The sequence below is a fragment of the Eleginops maclovinus genome, chromosome 19, assembly GCF_036324505.1.
Source record: "Eleginops maclovinus isolate JMC-PN-2008 ecotype Puerto Natales chromosome 19, JC_Emac_rtc_rv5, whole genome shotgun sequence".
Lineage (NCBI taxonomy): Eukaryota > Metazoa > Chordata > Actinopteri > Perciformes > Eleginopidae > Eleginops > Eleginops maclovinus.
The window spans coordinates 8,382,954-8,409,827 of record NC_086367.1 but is presented as its reverse complement, the minus strand read 5'-3'; the positions used below and the strand labels follow the sequence as shown (position 1 = coordinate 8,409,827).

The following is a 26,874-nucleotide window of genomic DNA, read 5'->3' as shown; positions in this document are numbered from 1 at the left end:
AATGGCCTGAGCTACTGTTCAGACGTTGAAGCAACAAGCTGAATATTTATTATTGACTATTTACTTGTAGCTGTTCCCAATTGAGAAAAACTGTCACAATTGGCTACAACTTCATCACTGGATGAATACAGGCATGGTTCGGCAAGGGATTTTAAAAATGTTTGGCTGTCAAATACATGCAGGACAGTAATCGTTGTCCACAGGTGGTTCCCCCACTCAAAGGCTGTGATACCAGCTTTTACAAAGCGTGCACTCCGTCTGGAAGAAAAGGGTAAAAAAAAAAAAAGATATGCTTTAGGACAGTTGTAAAACATTACAGTAATCAACTTCAAGTGTTCCAAACTTGCCTTCATTGGTCATGGGTGTCATGTTCGCCACACACCCGACATAGCTCCGACAAATCATCTGTTGATTACAGATAGCCATGTTATTGGCTGGAATAAATAGCACTTGCATAAGAACTGAAAACAAAGTAGAAACCAACCCGTTTCCTTGATGAGCTGTTGCGCTATGTCCATTCGCAGATGGCTGATCCCCTGCTCATCAAAGGGACCAGCCGCCAGTTTCATCAACAATCGACAAAATAAGTCCATAATTACAATTTCCAGAGTGTCTGCTTGTATTTCTTGTGCTTGTGGAAATGTAGGGCTGGACTGAGGTGGGGATGGGGACTGAGGTGAGGATGGGTCAGTAATTGCGGATGGAGAAACAGTTTGCCATTTGTGCCGCAAACGTGGTGTTGGCTCTATGGCCGAGTTGGTCTATATACTTTATGCAAGGTCTTGCCCTTTGACATTATGTCAGCATTTTTTCCATCCATGCTGACCATTATAAATGGCCCGTCTAAACAGACGTGCCACCTAATTTGCTAATTGACTTCATCCAGTGATCAATTTCAATGTCATTGTTACTGTTTTTAAGTAAATAGTCAATAATAAATATTCACCTGGTTCTTTCAACATCTGAACAGTAGCTCAGGCCATTAGTGGTAAGGCAGTGGATTAATACCTTTTGAAAGCATGGGTTCGTTTCTCACAGCGGCTATTTTCATAGCGTTTGATATGTGCTTTGTAATGGTCACTATATGCACTTTTTAGGCAAAAAAACAAAGCGATATCCTTTCAGATAGCCATGCTTGTGTTTTGTCCGTAACACATGGCTTTTGAATTCGTTTTTGAGGCTTGCGTTGGCAGCGTCTGCCTGTGTCATATTGTGAATATCACCAGTTAACATGGTGGGGTTTATTTCATCCATGTTAAACAGTGATTGTAAACAGCTGACAAGAACTGACAGAATTAGATGGTTCAAGCAGCACGTTGTTTGAGCCGGTCGGTGGCGTAATGAGTAACATTCATGGTTGATATATATATTGCCAAAATGTACGGGTTCGAATCCTGTCGCTAGAGTATGAATATTGTTTATTTTCATTTTTATTTTTTGGCCAGCATATTTTGTGTTGTTGTCTGTGGTGATCTCGACATGTGCATTTTACATGAACTGGTGATGTTAACGTTTTTTCACCTGGGTTTTTCTCCGTTGTCTGGTCACACTTCAGACACACAAGTTACGTGAAAATGACGAACCGGGCAACCACAACATCTGGCGGAAAAGGTAAACAAACGCCACCAGTTAAACCGGAATCCAGTTAAACTGGAACACCGTACCAGTTCATTACAAATAAATAATGATGGATTATCAGTATTCATTTCAAAGTGACACACTTACATTGCATTAACCTTCAGCAGCGTTTTTATGCCCTTGAACACAACTTTTGATCACAAACAGCAAAGGTAAGACGTGGTTATAGTTATGGCTCTGTAAAGTGACGTTGTTTTCTTGCTCTTTCTTTGCTGCTAGTTCAGTGAGTTTTGGTCATTCAGTGATGAGACTTATACCAATGGAATCTGTGGAATTCAGGTTTCATATGATATGTGATTTGTGCAGATAGCATGAAGTAAAAAAATCGTCCCTCACTCATGCTATGTAGCATTAGCTCGTTTTTGTTAAGTGCTGATTCAGATGCTTGGTGTTGGAATTATATTTTGTTTAGGTAGAAATAGTTAATATGGTCTGGTAGCTGAGTTTCTTCCTGTTAAGTGGGTATGCCACATTAATAGGTTGTTAAATGTTAACATGCACTGAGACGCTGTTTCTTACAAGTTGGCAACCGGGTTTAAGAGGTTATTGTGTTGTGAATGAAAAACCATTGCGGTATTTCCGCAAAATGTAGGTAAAGTTAGTGGGCATACTGCCTAAAAGCTTGGTAGCGTGGCGTTGATAGCGTTAGCTTGCAACATTGCCGATGCTAGCAGTGTGCTTGCAGCTCAACTTCCACAACAGCTCCACAATTCAGTGAAGTGTCGAGAACACAACCATAATTTGTGTTTTTGCCCTGGGGGAATAATGGTAAAAACAAATGCAGGCCACTTGTTCTTCACATCTTTTCCTTTGGTATGAGAAACAAAGAAAGTTTGGTTCACAGCAAAAGTGGCAGTGTCTTTGGTTCCTCCGCTCGGGTCGGCTTTACCTGAGTAGTGTAAGCTCTAGCGGCTCGCGCTGCTATTGACTGAGTTCAGTTCCGTATCAGTTGACGTCAGTGTGATACGGAACTGGACCAGGAAGTAAAGAAAGGAATCCCATCAAGGCATTTCAGGCGGAGGGGAGGGACATGGGAGAGAATCTCCCTCTAGCCTGAACTTTGGGATTTGAGCTTTTGCAGACCTATTACATGCACACACACATAAATAACACACTACAGGAAAGGGAAAAGCCCAAAAGGCATAATATGGCCCCTTTAATGATGGAATTGAGGAATGTTTAAAGTGACCATGATCAATATATCTTTATTACAGTAACGATGCATCACATTACTACTCTATTATAAGGTTTACAGACTAACTTGTGGTTCAACTTTGACCCATCATAGAAAGCCAAAGTCACAATGGTATAATCAGATTATCCTCGTTTCAACTAGCTTCTGACATCATCCATTTTCTCATCAATCGGTCTTTCTGAAGTGGGATCAGGGTTTAGTTACTATATCCACCATCCATTGCTGTTAGAGATGTAAACCTTGGTTATTGTTTACCAACAAAGTAATCCATTCAAATTCAACACCTAGACCAGTGGCTAAACTCCATCAATGGACACATTCCTGTTAGCCTCTGTTTCAATGAACTCTCTCCTGGTTGATGTAACAGGACAGAGCAATGGTCAGGCTATGTGTTGTGGTGCTCAAGTGATCATTTTCTGTACAAATGATGGATTGTCTCAGAGCTAAATAAGCATTATACACAGGCTATTATGAACTCCAGATTTTTGTACTAAAATGTGTATCTCAAATGGTTAAGGTTGTTATGTAATATCACAGTCTCTCTCATTGTATCTGACGCCATTGCACAGAAGCATAACCGGATGAAAGAGCGCACGACCCGGAGCTCTATACGACGGAAAATCGTCTGATGAGTCATCCAGTTTTTTTCCCCCCGTATCCAGATGGGTTTATATTTGGAGAAGCTCCCAGCCCTTAGCATCTATTAAAGTTGGAGGTGGGTGTGTAATGGCAGCAGCTACAGTGAATCATTAGCTTAGAACTTTGTTGTCTATGATGATTAACAGAGCCACATTTCCCCAAAGGCAGGGTAGATGCCATGACTAGAGGCCTTGTTACAAAAGCTGTTCACATCCTAGGGTGCAAATGCATCTCCGTTTTGATCTTCGTATTATTGTTAAGTTCTTCTAAGGTCTCAAAAATTGAGATAAAATGTAGATGACTCCAAAAAGGTGACAAGAACAAGGCGAGCCCACGACCAGAGGAATGTAAATCAATCAATATAAGTGTCTTGGCGTGACATTAAAGTCAAGGCAGTAAATAATTTAAGCAACACTTAATAAGCCTTACATAAAATAGAAATAGGTATGCAGCCCATATAACTGTGTAAAGTAGATAATTTATTTCATATACATTTAATTCTAGGAATGCAGCTGGTCCATTACTTTGGTCTAGAAAATTGGTCAGAAGTTTGTCGTTCCCAAATATCCTAATGATCTTGCTGATTGACTTCATTTCCATCCAGAGCCACCACTGGGTTGACATATTTGGTTCAGAGTCTCAACATTGGATGGATGAGCATAAAACTTATCACAGACAATGTGTTCAACTACAGGATAAGAAGTCATAACTTCAGTGATCTGTTTCATCTAGCGCCACTATAAATTCAATAAGCAAACCGTCAAAATATAACATTACAAGAAACCTGTAGCGAGGAGGCGGCGCTATTTCTATGTCCTATTAGGATATATGTTTAGGAGACTTTTTGATGATGTGTTGAGAACATCTATATCAGGGGTGTCCAAACTACGGCCCGCGGCTCACTTTGAACTGGCCCTCAGCAAATGCTAAAAGTATAATGGAATATGTCCACACCTGAAATGTGTGCTTTCTATATTGTACTTCTTAAATATGTACAAATAAAATCTTACACAGTATTCATGTGTTAATAAGACCAATAATAAGACAATTTCAATAAATTGAGTTAATTAAAGTAGAAAAATATTTCAAACAAATCATAGCCCGATAACTTATTCGCATAACAAACTTGAAATAGACCCTTCATATATCCCCTTATTATCAGCAATATGAGGCTCCTGTTTTAAGAAATGGGCTGCCAACTAAATCACTGAAACCCTACGGAGAGCTGACATGTTTCTGAAAGCATATTCAAGTATAAAGAAAAATGTACCTACATTTAATACATTTGGCTTACTTATAACTTAACTTATGAGGCAATATACCACACCTCTAGTGAGGGGCCCAGACCTTTCTATGTTTTTCTGTATGTGGTCCCTCAGGGAAAAAAGTTTGGACACCCCTGATCTACAGTGGGGCAAAAAAGTATTTAGTCAGCCACCAATTGTGCAAGTTCTCCCATTTAAAAAGATGAGAGAGGCCTGTAATTTTTATCATAGGTATACTTCAACTATGAGAGACAGAATGAGAAAAGAAATCCAGGAAATCACATTGTAGGATTTTTAATGAATTAATTGGTAAATTCCTCGGTAAAATAAGTATTTGGTCACCTACAAACAAGCAAGATTTCTGGCTCTCACAGACCTGTAACTTCTTCTTTAAGAGGCTCCTCTGTCCTCCACTCGTTACCTGTATTAATGGCACCTTTTTGAACTCGTTATCAGTATAAAAGACACCTGTCCACAACCTCAAACAGTCATACTCCAAACTCCACTATGGCCAAGACCAAAGAGCTGTCAAAGGAGACCAGAGACAAAATTGTAGACCTGCACCAGGCTGGGAAAACTGAATCTGCAATAGGTAAGCAGCTTGGTGTGAAGAAATCAACTGTGGGAGCAATTATTAGAAAATGGAAGACATACAAGAACACTGCTAATCTCCCTCGATCTGGGGCTCCACGCAAGATCTCACCCTGTGGGGTCAAAATGATCACAAGAACGGGGAGCAAAAATCCCAGAACCACACGGGGGGACCTAGTGAATGACCTGCAGAGAGCTGGGACCAAAGTAACAGAGGCTACCATCAGTAACACACTACGCCGCCAGGGACTTAAATCCTGCAGTTCCAGACGTGTCCCCCTGCTTAAGCCAGTACATGTCCAGGCCCGTCTGAAGTTTGCTAGAGGGCATTTGGATGATCCAGAAGAGGATTGGGAGAATGTCATATGGTCAGATGAAACCAAAATAGAACTTTTTGGTAAAAACTCAACTCGTCGTGTTTGGAAGAGTTGCATCCAAAGAACACCATACCTACTGTGAAGCATGGGGGTGGAAACATCATGCTTTGGGGCTGTTTTTCTGCAAAGGGACCAGGACGACTGATCCGTGTAAAGGAAAGAATGAATGGGGCCATGTATCGTGAGATTTTGAGTGAAAACCTCCTTCCATCAGCAAGGGCACTGAAGATGAAGCGTGGCTGGGTCTTTCAGCATGACAATGATCCCAAACACACCGCCAGGGCAACGAAGGAGTGGCTTCGTAAGAAGCATTTCAAGGTCCTGGAGTGGCCTAGCCAGTCTCCAGATCTCAACCCCATAGAAAATCTTTGGAGGGAGTTGACAGTCCGTGTTGCCCAGCGACAGCCCCAAAACATCACTGCTTTAGAGGAGATCTGCATGGAGGAATGGGCCAAAATACCAGCAACAGTGTGTGAAACCTTGTGAAGACTTACAGAAAACGTTTGACCTCTGTCATTGCCAACAAAGGGTATATAACAAAGTATTGAGATGAACTTTTGTTATTGACCAAATACTTATTTTCCACAATAATTGGAAAATGAATTCTTTAAAAATCCTACAATGTGATTTCCTGGATTTTTTTTCTCATTCTGTCTCTCATAGTTGACGTATACCTATGATAAAAATGACAGGCCTCTCTCATCTTTTTAAATGGGAGAACTTGCACAATTGGTGGCTGACTAAATACTTTTTTGCCCCACTGTATATCTTAAGTTCAGGGAAAAAAGCTGAGCAAACATGAGAGGCAGCTTGTAGTGCAGCTTCCCAGAGGCATCCTTTGTCTGCAGGGAGTGGTCTGAGAAACACTTCATCCTGTGTTTTTAACCATTTTCATCACCTGGTCTGTCTGTTTTGGAATAGAAACCACTGAGTATACATCAGCTCCTAGCAAAACCTCCTAATGCTAAACAAAAAAGGACTTGGTGCAATGATGGCAATGGACACTATTGTTGTTCTGATTGAGTGACCACTAATGGCAGATGATGACATATTGTTTTCTTTAGCATAACGTTTTTAAATGTGTAATTATGCAAGCCTCTGTAATGTGCACAGATAATGAAACATGCTGTTGGTAAAGCTGTGTCCAATAGAAGTTTGAAGCATGGGCAAAAACCTTTGATTCTAGACTCAAGTACCAGACATTGTGATTCCCTTCTCACACCAGCTGGTTATATGATCACCCAGTACAGTAGAGGAAGCAGAAATCCACTTCCTCTATCCTTCAGAGAGCTGAATACTTTTTTCCTACTAAGAGGGTCAAAAATCCATCACAAAGCAATGTGACAGCAGTACGAAAAAAGAGTAAAGCAGATGTTTAACTCCTAGTTTATTTAGATGTTAGGTTTTTAACGTAGGTTTTTTTTTTAATGGAAAAATCGCACCACTCAGTCTGCATCATCAATTCGTCTTTTTTGTAATTCTGAACATGAAATTCTCCAGCTACACTCCACTCTGGCGGTAATCATTGTTCTCATCAGGACCAGTCTAGCCAGGGCTTGAGATTAAATAATGGAGCAAATAAATCAGCTCAATAATTAGACAAACAGTGCAAAAAGGATTGGTTCTCCAGTCCTCTCTGCAATAAACAGTCTCATTTTCGGTGTGCCCCAAAATCACTTGTACAAATTTGAATATTATTCTTGACTTAATGGAAGGGAAAAATGACAGAACATTAGATTACATGTAAATACAATGAAGCTGTACACATTCCAAAGGTTTAACATAAAATAGGTGTTATATTGCATCCATGAGTTTCAACTGAAAAGTGGCGTACATAGTTAGAGGGGTGCATTCATCTGATCTGATCTGCAATGATAATTAGAAGCTGATCTGTATGCTTTTTCCATAGGATTTTTATTTCAAATCAACTATTTAGTAATGACAGCTGGGATCAATTTGTTTTCCAGTCATCTCATGTAAAGGATGAACTCTAAAACTCTATTGTGTAATTTGAGTTGATACATGGAGGGTCGTTGTCGTTTCATCGTGATAACCAAGAATTCTTACCTATCACTCGAACTACAGTTAGGTTCATTGACCTTTCACTCACACTCAAATGGTTCCAGTTTTTAACAACCCTTAATAAGAAAACAAAATGATAACATTGCAAGAAAATGTTGCTTTCTGGAATGCCACTTTAGTATGACATAGCACCCATTGGTTTGTGGACTGCGGGATTCAAGCCCTGAATTTGGCTTTTTGGCCTTCCCATCTTGTTTTTCGGTTGTAGCATCTGGCTTCTTTAGAAACAAAAGTGACACAAGAGGGGTATAATAAGTACAATCTAACGTTTCACACAATATTTTTAGGCGACATATATACAAAATGACCTTTTGTAAACTGAAAACACACTGTAAAAGGACATGCGTTCGAAGAAGAAAACATAGACAACCCCCCAAACTGGAAAAGACCATTGAAGCAATTCATCAATGACTTATCAAAGAAAAAGCTCTAAAGCACATACCGCTTTATTGTGTGGTACAAATCCAACCGTGCTTTATAACATACAAATACTAAAAGAATAGTTTAAGATTTCTGGATCTTCTAAAATGTGTTTAAACCTATAAAGCTGCCTGATCAGAAAACTGTTCATATTGATATATAGTGTCTTTGTTAAAGTGAACCATATTCCCTTTGCTCCTCCAACAGAGCAGCCTCAGCAGACCTCCCACAGCGCCCTGCAGAGTCAACCAAAGTTTTTGAGAGACTTCACCCCCCCCCCCCTCCCCCCTGTGCCCTATCCCATCATGGGAGGTTTTGATTCACAGGACTGACAACCTTATTATGCGGCACACTTATTATTGATATTACGCCGCAGAGGCGCGGTTGCCATGGTCACCGAGCGAGAGACATTTAATTTTCTCTCCTCCATCATCATTATCTATGGGGCCATCTGTTGTGGAAAATGAATTCAGCCTCATTTGCATGACTGATAAGCACATTCTTTATCTGTCCCAAAGAAGGTCATATGCCATGGATTTGGGGACTAGAGAAAGAGAGTGAGGGGGTGAAATGATGCGTGGTGTTACCTCTATCAATGAGGTAAATGGTGTGTGTGTGTGTGGGTCGGAGCTTAGATGTGTGCATGTTTCTGCATAATGCATGGCCATGTAATGTTTATGTATGCCCTCTTGTTTATACCCATGCCATGCCTTTGTTCTGTGTGCAGGTTTCTGAATTTGCATAAGAACGTGCCTGCGCGTGTGTACGTACCCACCATCATGTCTACATGCAGTCATTTTGTGAAAGCATATATTTTTACCACAATGTGTGTGAGTGACTGTGTAGTCTTGAAGAAGTTCTGGGGAAAACTTGTATTTTGAGTTTTAGACCTCAGAATAAGGGTACTTACATTATGTCTAACTTATTCAAGTGTTCATTTTGGGTTTTGGTTTCGTGCAAGAGTAAGTACAGTAAATTCATTCATGTTGTATAGCCGCTTGGAGTAGCTGAATACACAGAATCTGACAAATGATCAAATTATGAAGTTATTATGGCAAATGCATTAGCAAACGTCAACTTGTGCATCCAGCAAACACAGTCATTTGTTGTTTTACATGTCTGTGGGGAAGATTTAAAACACTAAACCAGTACATTTCTGTAATAAATATGTCACACGTCATGTTTAATCAAATTCATTATTTGTGGAATTCTGTTTTTTGAAATGTTAAAACTCATTCTGGTGCAGATCTATGAATTCTTTATTTATTAGTTATCAAATGTTTCCATACACAAATATCTCACATGAAATTAATATTATTATGAGGGAAATATTGCATTGTAACATTTCTGAAAGCCATATAAACTGTGTGAATTCATTACACGTTCAAAGCCTCTCAAAACAACATCTCAAATATGTGTATTCCTATGTTAATATGTCAATTCAATTTCACATGAAGATGAATACATGTGTTTTGGTGTAAGAGTTAATATAGAGTTTGACAGACATGAAACTGTACTTTTGAGAATATTGTAAAATGTAAGATTTCATGTCTTTTTATTATAAAGCAGGTGTTGGTGCTGTAAAAATACTCTGAAAGTATCGTAAACCTCAATCCATGGAGAATTCCACACAGCCCCCGTTCAAAAACAATGCCTTTAATGAGCCATCTGTATGAATGTCGCAACTATATATATAAGTAGAATGCCCCGCTATAGTGCTGTTAGAGTTATTACCTGGCTGCACTGACTGCACAGAAGCAGAGAGCACAGATGAGGAAGACCCCTGAAAAAAAAAGTTTGCCTTTTCTTTGTATATCGACATAAACCAGGTATTGACTTGTATCTGGTTAGTTATCGTGCTCAAAACTCGATGTAGTCACATGGGGTCCTCACCAGTATAGTAATACAAACTTGTATGTGTGTTAGTGTGAATCCCCTAAAGTCACTGTGTGTGTGCGTGTGTGTGTGTGTGTGTGTGTGTGTGTGTGTGTGTGTGTGTGTGTGTGTGTGTGTGTGTGTGTGTGTGTGTGTGTGTGTGTGTGTGTGTGTGCATATGTGTGTGTGTGTGTGTGCGTGCGTGCGTGCAGGTAAAGTGGCTCCCTAAGGGTTTGTATGTGCTCTGGTCTTTCATGTCTGGCACATTTGTCATCCCATTCCAAAGACACAAGTCTCTCTCTGTCTCTCTCTCACACACACACACACACACACACACACACACACACACACACACACACACACACACACACACACACACATACACACACACACACACACACACACACACACAGAGACACCATTCTGTACATAAGTAGGCTGAAGCTTGTTATTCCTCCGCTCTCCTACTCCCAATACGCCAGCAATGCAACCTCTCCTCCCTCATACATCCCTCCCTGCTCCCTTAAGGTATCACTCTTTCTCTTCGTCCTCCTCTCTTTCACGCTCACCCCACCTGCTCCTCTCCCTCAGTCCCACTGAACAACAAGCCTTCACCTTCTCCCACGCTATAGTACCGAGTCCCAAAACACACCGATTCTCTTTTTCTCCTCCTCCTTTGGCTCCCTGCTGTAGCTTGCTTCCATTCTGCAGCACCAATACCTGTAACATCAACAACAGCCCTCGCCCATACTCCCTCCATCCCTGCAGCTCAGGGTTTCCCTTTATTTCTTTCATTTTATCTCTATTCACTCACTCAATTCGTCCTCACTCAGACAGGAAGTTGTATTGTGGTTTTAAATGCCCTCATGTATACAGTATGTGATCTACATACAGCAAGTGTGCACAGTATGTATTCTTCAGTAGATCCCTTGAAAACTTTTTTGTGAGTACTCGAGAAAGTGTTATTTAGTGAAAGAATGCATATGTATTGAATACATGAACTGGAAGCTTTAAAGCACTTCCTTACACAACCAAGGCCTGTAATTAAAAAAAGGGCTGCAATAGTTCAAGTGCTTTCCTTTCGGTTGAAGAGTTTAATTCAAGATGGTAATCGTTATAAGTAGACTCCATTGTAATTATGTCAGAAATTTAGAAGATTACCTTCATTTTAATAAATGAAATGTTTTGACTTGAGAAAAGATTTGCAACTTTACAAGCAAAAATGTTGACTGTGTTGATTAATACACTCAATAACTTTACTTTTTACAAGTTTTATTTTGAGATCATGTGCAGTTGTTTTGGATGGAGTGGGGGTTACATTTTGACAGTGGATTTCCCAGTTTGATTAAATTTCCCACTTTTGTGTGTATACTTTCAGTATACACACAAAATTGCAATAAAAACATAAGCATATTCTGTATTTTATTTTTCCAACAGAAATATAATAACAGTTAATTATTATTTTTTGTTTTGGAAGCAAAATATAAACTATTATTTAGAAAATATTATTTTTTAAGGGACTTTGTATTCTGCTTTGCAGTCTTGCATATGTCAGACCTTGTCTGAGCTGTTGATCTCTCTGTGTCTCTTAACACTTGTGCTTTGTGATTGTTTGGCATGTGGTTCAGCACCAGGAACTGTCCAACCTGTTTGCAGTATCTTGAGCTCTCAGGGCCACCGTACAATTGCCTCCTTTCACTAACGAGGATCAGCTGCGAGTTTGTGTACCCGTATAGTTTTGAAAGTTATGACAGTAAAAAGACATGGAATTTAATGCCAAACACGTTCTGCTCTGCATATCTCCTCAAAGAGTATACCGTCATATCTGGTAAGTCACCTTACATTTATGTAGAACTTATCCTAAAATAAAAGTGTTGTATTCACTTTTGGTAGTTGGCGTTACAGTAATAAGCTAACATTAACATTTGAGAAAAAGTACTACAATAACTGCATAATTCCGACCAAACAATCGTTTTGTTCTTTTAACAATTCTACCTGTACTTTTTTGACACTTACTGTATATTGCTTCCCTTTATTTTTTTGTGACAGAGTGTTTCGTGACTGCTTCGTGATAAACTGGATTAAGCTAGTTTTTTGCTTAGCTAAGTTACCATAAAGCTAAGTAAGCTAGTTGCATAGTAACACGTTTAAAATGTTTTCATATGTCAAATTGCTTATTTTGCACATTTTGTGTAAAAAAAACAGCATTGAAAATGTCCATTACCAAAGAGGACGTTTATGGCAAGTTATAGCTGTAATGTAAAAGCACAGGTGTAAGTAATGGCGTTAATTAGTTCCCTCTGAGCCAACAGGCACAATGGCAGGACCCTGGCACCTGCACACACAAATAACGTCATTAGTTACACCTGTGAATGGGCGTTGACAGGGCTAAAAGGGAGCTGTGATAAAGGGTTATACGGTTTTACATTTTCCTTAAAAAAAGAAAACTAAATCATATTGACATAAATTACACGGTATAAGCTCTAAGTAAACCATGTCAAAGAAAGGTGAATAGAGCGCAACCTTTTGCTCGTAAAAAAACTACTTTTATCTGATTTATAGAAACAACCATTGGTTTGAAAACAAATCTAGCTGTACAATTCTAGACCTAAATTTGCTATTTTTCACTGTTATATTGTGAATAAGATCCAGTTGTTATTGTTTTTAATGCGTAAAATTTAGATTCAAACCCATGTTATTACATTTGTAAGACTCACAAAAATAACAAAGTTCCCATGTCATGTATTTAAAAGAATGTGCTGCAGTCATTTCAACCACAGACAGATTCCTTTGAATGTTCAACTTAAGGAACCCAATTTTTAATACATAAATACAAAATGAATATTCTATTCACGTCCAGGTTTCTACAGCCAGCACTGCTCTGCTGTATTAGTGAGACCTCTGGTTGTACGCTGATAAATGTGTGTATCACATACAATACCTGCCTACACATCCATCTCTGGCTATATTCCTAATGTGTGACGATATCCAAATTGCCGCATTTCCCCTATTCAGGCACATTTTACCCCTTTGTTTATTTGTTTGAGAATGTGTGGTAAATTAGTTGTGCTTGATTGGCATTAGCATAGCCAAATAAGAATTTTAAATAGCTAATATTGAACACCCTGAGGGCATCTGTGTCCCAACCCACTAGAGTACTTATCATGCCTTCCTCTATTGCCTGGCAGCATTGTTGGAGCGAGCATTGCTTGTTGGTTCAGTAAAATACTGCTGTATGGCATTGCATTTGTTTACTGCTATAGGGAAGATCAAAACAATGTGGCTCATATACACTCTATGTATTGGAATAGCAAAACATCGGCCCATGTCTTTGAATGTTATCCTGAATATTTATGTGTAAATATGAATTCATTTGAATATGTTAGTGCTTGGCGCTGTCAGATGAGCATATGAGAAGTCCCCAATATTCTGTTCCACCTATAGGGTGGATGCTGCATTTCTCTGCTGAGTCCCCCCCCCCCCCCCCCCACTGGTGGAAAATGAATTCATTAGCACCTCTTGTCCGGTAAGAAATGAACCTAATTTTTATCTAATTATGATGATGTCTCAGGGATCAAATTAGCATTCTGCGTTTGCATATCTGGGTAAATATGGAAATCATCACGTCGTTATTTCCATTTTCATTCACACAAGAGTGCGCGTGAATGTCACCCTCTTTATGGTTCAGGACATGATTATATTGTAAATATTGTCTCCTGTTTGGGAGCAGTGCATTAGAAGTGCTCATCACTGAACACATGGCTACAGCTAGCCTGTTCCAATAGTCATTCATCTTCTGTGCTCTTAATTCTGGTGCTCATCCAGCCTCGAAGCCTGGAATGGAGGGGAAACAAGTGTTAATTAACAGAAAGCCAGCAATCAGCCAGACACTTCCTTTAAGTTTTCATCCTGTGTTTCTCAGCTCTCCGAGTGATCCCAGACCAAATAATGTGCACCGGACCCAGAGTGGAGCTCATTTTGCCTTTTTAAAGACACATATTTGTGTCTCTCCCATTTGAAATAAATGCACTGCACATGTTCCACATGGCTCACTATCACCCCCATCCCTCCTCTATTCTCCCTCTCTTCCCTCTCCCTCCCTCCCCCCTTTTCTACCCGGGGCCCGTGGGAAGAACTGACTCTGGGAGCAGACAGTCTGCAGCCCTGAATAAATGTATAAGAGGAAGAAGGGGAAGGGAGGGCACATCAGCAGGCAGAGAGAGAGGAAGGGAGAGAGAGGGAACGTATTGAGTGTTGGAGGACATACATGCACAGTGTACAGAGAGAGTGAGATACACATAGAGGCAAAAAGAAACAGTGAGAGAGGAGGAAACCAGTTCAGCTTATAGCACTGAGAAAGGAGAGAGAGCATTCAGCTTCCTTCAACCATCTCTCTCTCGCATCCCAGCACAAACACATGCTCATACACACTCCCACCTTTTCTGCCCGGCACTCTCACACACTTTCACGGAGACACACACAGACACGCAAAGGCACACACACTCAAACGCACAGGCACGATTGCTTTAGGGTATACCAGTCGGCTTTGGCAGTCCTCTCCTTTGTTGTTTTGCTTTTGGTTAGTCTCAGCGGCAGCGCGGCGTGTGCCTGAATCGCCGGGGTGGGTGCATGCATACATGTGTGTGGAGTCTGCAAGGCAGCGTGTGAACGATGCCACTAGCAGCACCCAGGTAAGTCACTTCCTTTTTACCCTTTCTTCCTTCCCGTTCTGCCTTTCTTCTCCTCTTTCTTTGTGTTTTTCTTTCTTTCCGTTCTCCTCTCTGATCTGCACTTTATCCATCTCGCTTTGGATGGTCGCCTCTCCACCAACCTTGCACACCCGCTATGTACAGCTCTGCTCTCCCTCTCTCTATCTCTCTCTGCTCTCTCTGTGTGCTTTCTCTCTCCCTCAGCATCTCAATCGGTCTGCGTTACACCGTCTCCTCCCGACTGTGCTCTCGCCATCCCCCCTTCCCTCGCCCGTTTCCTCTGCTCTCTCTCTTTCACTCTCTCTCTCTCTCCCTCTCCAGGCTGCGCCTCATTGGTGTGTCCTGATTCCCTTTTTCCATTAGGCTCCAGGCCCATTGGTCGCCTGCCTTCCAACCATTATCTCTACTCCTCCACCCCTCTGTCATCCTTTCTCCCTTTTACTCTCCCTCCTTCCCTCATTCCCAGTCATCTTTCAAGTCGTAAAAATGATTTGCATGCAGGAAGAGAGCAGAACTTTGCAGTGAACACAGTGAGTGAATTGGGAAGAGTACGAGAGAGAAGTGAAAGAAAGACTAAAAAGGACAGGAAGCGCATTCTGGAGCGTAGGAGGAAAAAGTTTCAAGAGAAGACTGCAGTTGGTAGGTGACTTGTACTTGTTTACAGCATCTCGCGTCTTTACTTTGTGTTGCTTGAAGATAAAATGTACCTCTATAATGTTGCAAAGACATTTGAATGTCCAAAAAAGATGCTTCAAACTGAGGTAGATGATCGAATGATGATTCTGAATTCTACACAGTTTTCTTAGTATGATTTGTTGTTCTAGTGGTACTAGTTGTTCAGATGTGTCGTTCAGCATTAATATGGTAACTTTATGGTTCTGATGGTGATTTGGTGAGTTAATTGCTCTGGTTGTGTTTCTCGGGAAACGCTAGTATTATGTTTGTGTCACATTGTTTTTAACTCTAGAATTGCTTCATCTACTGAACAAAAAAGGAAGCATGTAGAAGTAGCGGCCGAATGTGAGCACTCGTTTAAAAGTTTGGTCTGTCAGTGATGTGCTCCTGCTGTAGATAACGGTGTACTGCAAACTTCAGCTGTGTTGGAAAGAGAAAAGGACCGTTTCCGTAAGGTAGTTGTTATCATTGTACATTTGTTTTACAATTTAATCCAACCATATTTTGTTGACTGATTATGATTATTATATTATTATCATATGGAAATATATCTTTTGTTATTTTATTTGGTTGTTCCTGTGTTAGGGGGTAGGTTTCCTAAAATCATTCCCTCATGTTTTGCCCTGTTCTATTTGCTATTACTTTGAGATTTTGGAGGCAGTGGAGAAACAGTTTGGCATCCAGGGAAGGGAGACACGATGACTGCCAGAAAACAATTAGAGATAGTGGAAATAGGGACGGAGAAGAGGCTGAGGTAGAGAAAAGAGAGATGTTAGAACAGGGTCGAGTAAAGAAATTCAAATATAGTCAACTCTTTGGTTGTATTGCATGCACACACAATCACACACATGCACACCCAAATCCATGTGAACTGGTCCTTTCTGTCTTTGTCACCTTACAAATCCTTTTTTGATTTGCGTTTAACAAAATATAATGCCGATGTGGTGTGAGCCTGCCTGTCATCCTGTGGGTGACATATACTGTACACAGAAGTAAGCAGATGCGCTGCAACATGTTTCATTCTGTCAAGACAAACAAAGTGATCTACTTGTGTCTTGCCCAAAGCGTTTCAAAATGAGTGTTTCTCATGTCAACAAATGGTAACAATGTTTGCTGACATCTAGGATACTGGGAATTTAACAGCGTGTTCCTCATACCAAACATGTTTTCTTAAACAAGTTTTCAACCTTCAGGATATGGGCATAGTAATCACTATATCCATGTTGTTATCCATACTCCTTATGGTTTTATAGTTGTAGTCTGATCTCTGTCTTTTACACTTATTTTGTTATGAGACAAGCAGGTGAATAGTCATTCCATCCTCTCATGATTTCCAGCAGATAGTTCATGTTTTCTCTGTAAACGCTTGTATTTAGTACACTGTCCTTCAGTGCTCTGTGTCTTTTACAGCGTTCTGTCAAGCAAGCATGTTGGCATGAGGTGAAGTCATGTTCTATGGGACAATCCTTTAGCTGGAAGACGAAGGAAATGCCTTGTTTGTCAGGGGCGAGAGTGGTTTTGGTGTGCTGAGAGCGTGTGTGTGTTTGTGCCACAGTGGTGCTGCTTTGCTGAGCGAGCCGAGGACAGGGAGACAGCTGAATGTGATTAAATTATAGAGGGAAAGCATGCTAGTCGGGTCTTACTGTGACCAAGATTGCGGGAACCCCCCCATCTATTCTCTGTTCCCTCTCTCTCTGATGTGAAAGTAAAAGAATCCAGCCCCTCATAATCACAACAGTTTCGTCAGTGCTGGAGGGGCGAGGAAATTGGGTGTTGATGGAAATGCTGAATATGGACTGTAAGGTCATAAGAAATGTACTGATGCAACGTGTGGGAGTTTGTCGCTGCCTCTCCGCCGGTATTGTTATTGTTAGTCATTTCAGCTGTATCTTTGTCGGTTACTTTATTAATATATGACGAAAAAACTGCAGATTTTTTCAAAAACATATCCAGCTTCAAACCTAGTCTAATGGTTGGATGGGTTGGGGGTCTTTACTCCAGCGTTGCATTGGAGATATTGTATGTCCCGTATTCCTCAGCAGCCTAATGAATGAGCAGCAGAAAGCCTCCTGGGGATCCCCCGCATGCGATCGGCAGGAGCGGGTTGGGGGGGTGGGGGCAGCCATGCGCTAATATTAGCCTCCATGTTGAGTGGCTGAATCCCTGATGCACCCACTATGCTTAGCATGTCTGAGCCATTCACTAGCCATGACTCTGCAATCATGCTAAACTTTACAAGTGCCTTGACAAATATTGAACTCCCCTAAAAATGGAATTTACTAAAAATAACAATATATTGATTAATTACTAACTGTACATATTTACCTATTAGAATGGCTCGGTTTGAATTATGAGGTGAATCAGGTTCAGTGCAAAATGTTATGATGATGAGGTTACCTTTTACATATGAAAGATATTTAATTACCAAGCCCATAAGCAGGATTACTTTTTTGTGTGGATAGTCAGTGATGGATGGCATACTTGTCCTGCTATCTCATCTCCCATACATTGTTTGGGGTTTCCTCATGAAGGGGGGGATCAGGAGAGAATAGTGTGAAGCTCATTGGCCTTCAGTGTGAAGCTCCGTGCTGGCATGCCAAAAGGAAGCGGCTGCTGACATTGTGTGTTTCAGAAGAAATGCATTTCACACTTTGTAGAAGAGTTGTCAAAATAAAAAAAGATATATACAACAGAGCACTGTGACATTACCATGACATTAAAACAAATGTGCTTCTAATAAGTATGGTTCACCTTGGAATTGTGAGCAGTCTCTCAAAATAACTCCCAGCTGCAGCCTCTGCTGTACTGCATGCAGCTCCGGGGTAGCTCGGTGCTACCTCCAGTTCCTCAACAGGAGCAGATCTCCCCACCACACTGCAGATCACACTCTCTCCCTGTGGTGAAGGCTAAGACAGGCTTACAGGCTGGCCTTCTAACATAACCTGCCCTTGACGCTAGACTGTGGTGCACCGACAGAAGGGCTGGCCTGCAGTATATTTGTCGGCTCTCTCTCCTTAACGATGAATCAGAGCGTGACACAAATCAATTAAGCAGCAGATGGGATTATTTTTTATATTTCCTCTTGAATATTATTTTTTATTGTTTCTAATTCTTACTTAGACGATGGCGAGAAGGATGGTTGTGTGGTTGTGTTGTGAATGTAAATCCTTGTGAGCCAGTGAGAAGACACCAAAGGGAATCAATGAGTTCTTCCAATCAGCCTCAATGACGTGGTCAGGCTAGGGCGGAGAGGGGATTGATCTATTTGAGCAGACACAATGTCAATACTGACGTCTACTCAGTGTGAGATGAAGCTGCTCTTGTGTCCTTCACACATACATCCTCGCCACGCTGGCTGCAACAGGATATCAATTATCATACATTCATTGCACAGACCAAAATTCAGGATTTTTGACAGCTGTTGCTAAAATGATTACATTCCCAAACAACTGTATTTAGTAACTAAGATGTCTTGACACAGAATCCATCAACTCTCCTTACTCTCTTACTATGATAAGTATATTATTAGCTACTCTGCTGCACTTTATACAAGTAGCATCCGTAGCAGGACTATTATTAACACGGTTTAAATAATGTTTTCAATGTATGTCTTATAAAAACATGTAATCCCAGTAACACTAGCCACGTGGCAAGCCTTCCTGTTACTGTGAACACGTAAATAGTTATTCTCTCTCTTGTAAAATAGGAATAAATAAAGAATTTCAGTGTGGGCATCCCTCCAGAGATAGCACGGGTGGCCCCCACCTTACACACACACACACACACTTCGGTGCCTTTCCCCGGGGAAAACATGATCTATCTCCTGGCCGGCAGGCCAATTAAAAACCAATCAGCCTGCTCGGAGTGCGTTGGTAATGGGAAAGCCACGGCAATGGAGGAAGTAGGCTGATTAATGGACATTTTCACCTTGTGGCATAACAGCCTCCTACAGGCATCCATCACCCTAGGGGACAGCGCTCACCTACGCTTAGGCCCCACACCTATCCAGCACTGCCAGACGTATTGCATCAGTTGCAAATGTGTAAGCATATGACGATGAGCAAAAAGCCTGCCTGAGCTGTAGGCCATTGCGATCATTTGTTGCAAGGTGGCATCCTGACCAGATCTAGGCAGTTTGCTCTGTATCCCTTCATGGTTATAATTTAGAGGCCATTTCAGATACAGGACATGCTGGTCAACGTTTTGGAGATATAACTCCTGGAACGTTACTCATTGTATTACTAACTAACCCGCTGTCCTGATATTTACAGGCTTTGCAGTCTATGTATCTGCTTTGTCAGGTAAAAGCTGGACTTTCCCACAGGGGGCATTTTTAACATTAGGGTCAAGACGCTCTTGCTAAGGAGGAGTCAAAAACAGTGTGTCTGTGCTTTCCCCTCAGGTGCCTTTGTAAGGCAGCAAACATTCAAAAGAAAAGTATAAACTATGTGAGCGAGGTTTGCTCCATTTCAGGAGCTGCTGTGACCTACTTCACACAGCCAGGCGGCTAGCTGTAAATAAGGATTTTCATAACCTGGTTTGGCCTTTTCCCATTAGAGGCACAACTGTGCCTTGAAGAATATTACAAAGAGCACAGGAGCAGCTGTTTAGTGCGCTGCTAGGATATCATCAAAGCACTGACCTTGAGACTGCTTGTGTTGTTGTCATGCCATTACAATTAGTTTTAGGACTACATTTAGTACAAAATGATGTTTGTGTATGCAAACCATGATAGAAAAAACAGTACGCATGCTGGCAAGTCAATCTTTTATGCCCCCTGCTAAATGTCTTAAAGTAATGTTTCTACATTGAGTCCCCTGATACACGTGTCCCCACACACCAACAGGGAGGAAGAAACATCATAGATTATAACTCTAGCAAGTTTATAAAGCTAAACCTGACATTCAGTAAGCTGTAGCTGAAAGTTGACATGATGCTTAATGATGTGCCTGATATTCACTAAATGTATACAGGTGGGCAGGACTCATTACATTTCTCTTAGCATGCATTTTTATCATTTACCATGGCAAACAGAAATGTCCTTACTCACTGTCAGAGTTATTTAGGGATGTCTTCGACAAAAAAACAAACATTAGTTGTAGGGTTATGTTTGCATGTAGCAAAACACATCTAAGCTTCACCCCAAGTCAAATATATTATGTAGTTCATCATTTTTATTTTGCATAAACATTTGAAAATGAATAAACTATAATATTGGCACCCGTTAATTATCTTTTTGTTTCTTAACAATGACAAGATGAATCAGAAAACCAAATGTTTCATCACAACAACACCCGCCTCCTCAGTAGTGACGCTTTCACTGTAGTGTCACCACTGAAAGTCAAGAGTCCTCGGATACTTTGAGACAAACACTTTGTCTCTTAGATTATGTACATTTTTCAATCAGTGTTTCACAGGACTCCAGCATATTGCAGAGGGCTATTACAGGAAGGTAGGCAAAAATAAAGGAATACAAATCAACTGGGAAAAAAATAATCGAAAGAGAGAAACGGTAAGGAGAGAAAAGAAACGTGAAAAATAGAAAACAAAAAATGAAATAAAAAGAAGACTGCTAAACCAGACTAGGGGAAAGTGGAGCGATATTGGAAAATGATTACCAAACACGCATCCATTATTCAACAGGGCAATCAGGGAGGGCACAATCTCCTTATTTATGCTAGCTCTGTAAATCAGATTTGTCGGTTTTGATCACTCTAAAATCTCCCAGTCACACGCCGGCAATATTGGGGGAATATTACACTGTCTAATGGGTAATTGATGATGGCATGTGACACCAGCCGAGACGAATGGACGGCCTACAGGAGCAAGGAGAGGGGAGGTTAGAGGTGTGGGGAGAAGAGAGGACTGCTGAATGCAGCGAGGCTTTCAGCGGACGTATTACTGCTCTCCATAGATACAGGCTTCATCCTAGTTTCTCTTTTCCATAGAAGCACTGATGTGCAGGACAGAATGGATAGAAATCCCGATCTGTATGCTCTGCTGACTAAAGAGGGCATGGTATCAGGCATGTATTTCAATCAGGACTCCAAGCCTGTTGTAGACAGTGATCCTGCTATTTTCTGTACAGCTATTTCTGTGTTCTAACTGAATAGCTAGGATTGAAGAAGGTTGCAAAATAATTCTAGTAAAATCAAATAAACACGGCTGATGTGTGAAGATCAGGCAAGCACAAATCTGGATGTGTGTGTATGCAGATAAATGTGTGTTTTACGCATGTGTGCGTGACGAGCTGATGCCTATTCTACAGCGTGGGGAGGTAGGCAGGCAGACATGATGTGCTCTGAGTCGCAGCGTCTCTGTGAGGGTGGCCTGACCTCTGCCTTCAGCTTCGCTTCACAGGACAGCAGCAAATAAGAGGTGTCATTGCATGACAGCAGCATAGCCCCTCTTTAGGACTGACAGTTCAACGATCGCACACACACAAACACACACACAAATATGGGGTAACAGGCAAATGCGCCAATGCAGGCAGGGATATGTGTACACATGTATGCAAACATGCAAGGCGAGGCAACAGTTGAAACACAAACAGACATTGATGCATAAATATTGACACACATACACTTCCACTCAAATTCCCAGGGAAACACAGTGCCAATCAATAACTTTGGTTCGCGAACATATGACTATTGTTTGGGGAACAATGATTTGGATTCACTTTTGATCACTTAGTGCGTATGGCTTGCTTTGACTAGCTCGGAAAATCTAACTCAGATGCAGACGGACTGTGCCAGACAGCAGTCTGCGCACACGCATTTTTGATGCGATTCCTTTTCAAGAGTTGTCAGAATGAGCTTTTGAATCGGAGAGGCCATTTTTAGGTCAGATAATCCGTCTTTTTGTCATGTGCATTTAATTTGAATCAATCAGTTTTTTTTTCCTGTTCGGTTTTCTGTAGCTCCGAAGTAGTCAAATAATTCTGACAAAGAAGATCAGTTGTCTGTAAATCCATGACACACCGAGAGAATGCACTCTTTGTGTGTGAGGGATGTAGTTTATTGCTTGTTTTGGGGAATTGCCAGAAGCAGAGAGTTTAAAGTCTTGAGGGTTTTTGAAGATGGAGATGCATTGTAAAGCCTGTTATTTACATGAATAAATGAAGAGACCACTTCAGCATTATCAGTGTCTCCGGTTTGACTATTTATAGGTATGTCTTTGAGTTAAATGATTATTCTTATTTTAATTTTTTTATTCTATAAATTACTGACAACATTTCTCTGTGTTGGAATTCAACAGACAGTGGAATGGCTACATGTAGAGATTGAGATTCAAGTGGACTTTCTTTGCACTTAGTAACACCTTGCTTGAAAGAATAATAAAAGAGGAGGGCTGTGCACTGCTGTGTACTGTACCTGTGCTTTGCCTAGGTAAGGTGACAAGGACTTAGGGTCTGCAGTGTTGAATTTGAAATGTGAGGAGGACAATAGATGGACACTATGCATCAAGTATTTTTTGCACGTCTCCTGTGCATGTGTGTTTTTGTGTGTACGTTAGTCTGAGTGTGTGTTAGCAGACAGAGTCGCCACTCTTTAAACTAGGGCATATTCACCTGCTACCTAGAGGCGTCCTCAGACACCCTGAAACCGCTGACAAGGCACCTCTGGGCCTTCCTACTAACTCCCCCAAACACAACACACAACACACACACACACACACACACACACACACACACACACACACACACACACACACACACACACACACACACACACACACACACACACACACACACACATACACACACACACACACACGCACACACACACACAGTTGTAGTCGCTCTGTCTCTCCTCATGTACCCTCTCCCTGTCTGTCCTTCCTCCACTCTCTGTGCCATTTCCTTTATCATAGCCCGTCTCCCTCTTTGTGTTGCTGCACACATTCTCTCTCCAGCCCCAGCCCCTGTCTTTCTCCCCGGCATGTTGTGTGTCTCCAAGTCTGTCGGTTTGCTCTGCTTCTGGCTCTCTGTTTCATCTGTATCCTAATCTCTGTAACAGGACTTTCCCTCTTAGTGGATGATTAGTTCAAATATAACTGTGGGGGGGTTGTAAGTTTTGCCATCACTTCTTGATTTCAGTTCAGCAGTTAACGAGGCGGATGAATCACATATTTACTGTTAACAAGGAGGATGCCATCGTTTCTCATTCCTCCTCACCAATTGCACCCCACAGTCCCATGAATAATAAATCAGACCCTCTGTGTCAGCATCGGGCTCTGCATACAGACAAGAAAGTCACAGTGTAGTGTGATCTGCTACAGAATGCAGGAGGAATGTGGAGCTCTGCACTCAGAGCCCAATCCTGGCTTCTCTTCCATTGCTGCATTGTATTCAGGTCATTGCCAGGTCTCTGAAAACCTTTTTTTTTTTCTTTGCCTGTGTTGAGCTCATGATTTTGTTCATTTTACTCAAATTTCTGTGCCCTTATCCTGAATAAAAAGCACTACACATTTGGATCTTTAGTCTTAGCCCTCACCGCAGCTCGCTTCCCCAAAAGAAGGCGCTGCCCTGCTCTTGTAAATGACCTAATTTTCCTGCTCGGCCCAGCGTTTTCTGATGTGAGCCGTTCCAAAATAGCTTGGCTACAGCAAAGCGTGGCAAACCCATTTCCATCTTGCATAACAGGGACCAAACATTCCCCCCCTTCCTAAGTACATCAGCTTCCCACCGCATTGTATGAAGAAGACAGGGGTATTATGCATCTCACCGGTTCATTTTTCAGCCCAGTTTGTGCATTATGTCTGTGTTCAGTCTGTCTTGGTGGTTGTTGTACAGTATGTTTTCAGTCCAGAATATAAAATGAGATAATTGCAATGTAAACAAAGTCACACTGCAAATGTAGCAGGGCAAAAACAAAGGGATTCCAAAAGAATTCATGGCAACATATTCAGACAGCCTATACTGTGATCCATATTTCATATATTAGCAACATCAAAATGCTTGTTTATATGGTCTACAAAGCCTATTAAAGCACCATACTGTACATTGCAAGCCTTGCACAAAATCACAGGAAGACCGCATAACAGTATAAGGACCCTACATGCAATTGGCCCGAATCTACTCCCTGTCATTGAATGGGCTTTGGATGGAGATAATGAGGAGTAGGGAGTTGAGAGAGGAATCATTATTTTACCCATGGCTGCGGCGCTTCTTAACGGGGTCTGTAGGGCGCCTTCACAAAGCTAATGTAGAGAAATGGAAACAGATGGAAGGCATGATTATTTGATCTGCAAAGAGCTCTTGGTGGGCTTTGTAGTAACTGGACTAGACTGCTCTGAGGCAAGAGAGTGGGTTGTATACGTCTGTGGGTGTGTGTGTTCTGAGGGACGCGGTGTGGGTGGCTATTGTTTTTGTGTGCCTGTGCAAGTGTGTTTGTCCATCTGCTCTCTTACTTGTATGCATTGCACGTGCTTGCGTACTCCTAAAACAATAGGAATACACTCCGAACATGGCCCTCTCATCAGGGTTGAGCAATGATCAGGTAGAAAACAGCCTTTGCACGACATGCAGTGTACAGGTTTTTTGGTTTGTTGCTCAAGGCAGTGTGTGTGCTGCATTGCTAACCATGCCATCATTTCTGATAATTTGGTAACCTACAGAGCTAGGTACCTGTAGACAGCGGCAAGTTTGATTTGGCGTGCTCACTTCTGAAATGTTCATACACGGATACACATTCACTTTGATCTGCTTCTCCCCTACACACATATGCTGAACCCATAGTTTAGATGTTTATAAATGCATGTTTAGACGCCAGTGTCTCTACTGTACCAGCTGTCCACCCAAAAAGAACATTTCCACTGTAAATAAATAGGTAATCACACATCAAACATAGAGGCATATGGTTCTATACTGTACAGCCCACACACAATAGAGGAATACTTAGTCAGGCTCTGTTTTATTCTATTGATCTCACTGCAATGCTGCCGCTGTCTCCATGCCTCCCTACACAGTATTCACAGCTACAGTGGCACTCCCATATACAGGCACACAGTGGCTCACATCACAGTACTAAAAGCATGCAGATAAACCCACCAACACCAGCACTTACACAATACAGGGACACACACATGCAAACATACAGCCTCTCACTTATCCCTCGGTCTTTCGCAAACACACACACACACGGACAGCAAGTTGCAGAGTGGGGTACATTATCACATGTGGTTTGCTGTCAGGCGAGGGGTTGGGGGACGTGTGTGTGTGTGTGTGTGTGTGTGTGTGTGTGTGTGTGTGTGTGTGTGTGTGTGTGTGTGTGTGTGTGTGTGTGTGTGTGTGTGTGTGTGTGTGTGTGTGTGTGTGTGTGTGTGTGTGTGTGTGTGTGTGTGTGTGTGTGTGTGTGTGTGTGTGTGTGTGTGTGTGTGTGTGTGTGTGTGTGTGTGTGTGTGTGTGTGTGTGTGTGTGTGTGACTTGCGGGCCACACCTGTCAACAGTACTCCATAGGCTGGGTGCTGATGCTATCTGACAGCCTGGGTGCCATGGCAGGGTGTGTGCGTGTGTGTGTGTGTGTGTTTGTGTGTTCCGTGACCGTTTGGATGAGTCATTGTTATGCCCCCGCTGCTTTTTTCCCCAGAGGACCCTCCAGTGTCTTACTGGTGGTTTCTGTGTGTGCGTCTTTGTGGTTTTTGTCTGGCTGTGTGTGTGTGTGTGTGTGTGTGTGTGTGTGTGTGTGTGTGTGTGTGTGTGTGTGTGTGTGTGTGTGTGTGTGTGTGTGTGTGTGTGTGTGTGTGTGTGTGTGTGTGTGTGTGTGTGTGTGTGTGTGTGTGTGTGTGTGTGTGTGTGTGTGTGTGTGTGTGTGTGTGTGTGTGTGTGTGTGTGTGTGTGTGTGTGTGTTCAGACTCTATTAACAGCTGGCCTCTTACTCACAGAGTAAACAAACACATTGAACCATCATCATTTTTAGTGATCTAGTCTCTAGTAGTTTTTGCACCATGCCTGTGCAACACATTGAAATGTGCAATGTGCTGAAACATTCACACACTGCGCTCGTATCTGTAGCTCAGTCACTTGCTTTAATTCACAGAAAGGATTTACATTAAAGGACAACACCTTTTCCAAATTGGCTGATTGTAATGCAAATCGCGTTGTTTCAAACGTAATGTTTCAGCCCACTTCACACCTCATGTAGAAAATGACTACTTTCTGGATGTGACTCTCAGACACCATTCTTCAATCATGGCCGCCGCAGCCCGAGCGTTATGAAGCAGCTGTACCCTCCAGTGCCTCTCAGCAGCACATGCATTTGGCTGAAATATTCAGCCCAGCTCCCAGCGTTACCTTGCATGTATAATTACCGGATATGCTGCCTGCCGCTGATAACTCTCCCAAACAATGTTTGAAGGGAGAAGGCGGCGATGAATTCCCAATGAAGTGTGAAAAAGACTGATTAAAA

General features: G+C 41.7%; 1 protein-coding gene across 1 annotated transcript in view; it reads left to right on the top strand.

Annotated features, from left to right (window-relative positions):
- Positions 1-15,195: 15,195 nt before the first annotated feature.
- The window catches only part of myt1lb (myelin transcription factor 1-like, b), an 88,288-nt gene continuing 76,609 nt past the window's right edge, over positions 15,196-26,874 (top strand). Inside the window, exon 1 of the mRNA XM_063908043.1 lies at positions 15,196-15,430. The gene's annotated coding sequence lies outside the window, so the exon portion shown is untranslated. The remainder of the gene's footprint in view (positions 15,431-26,874) is intronic.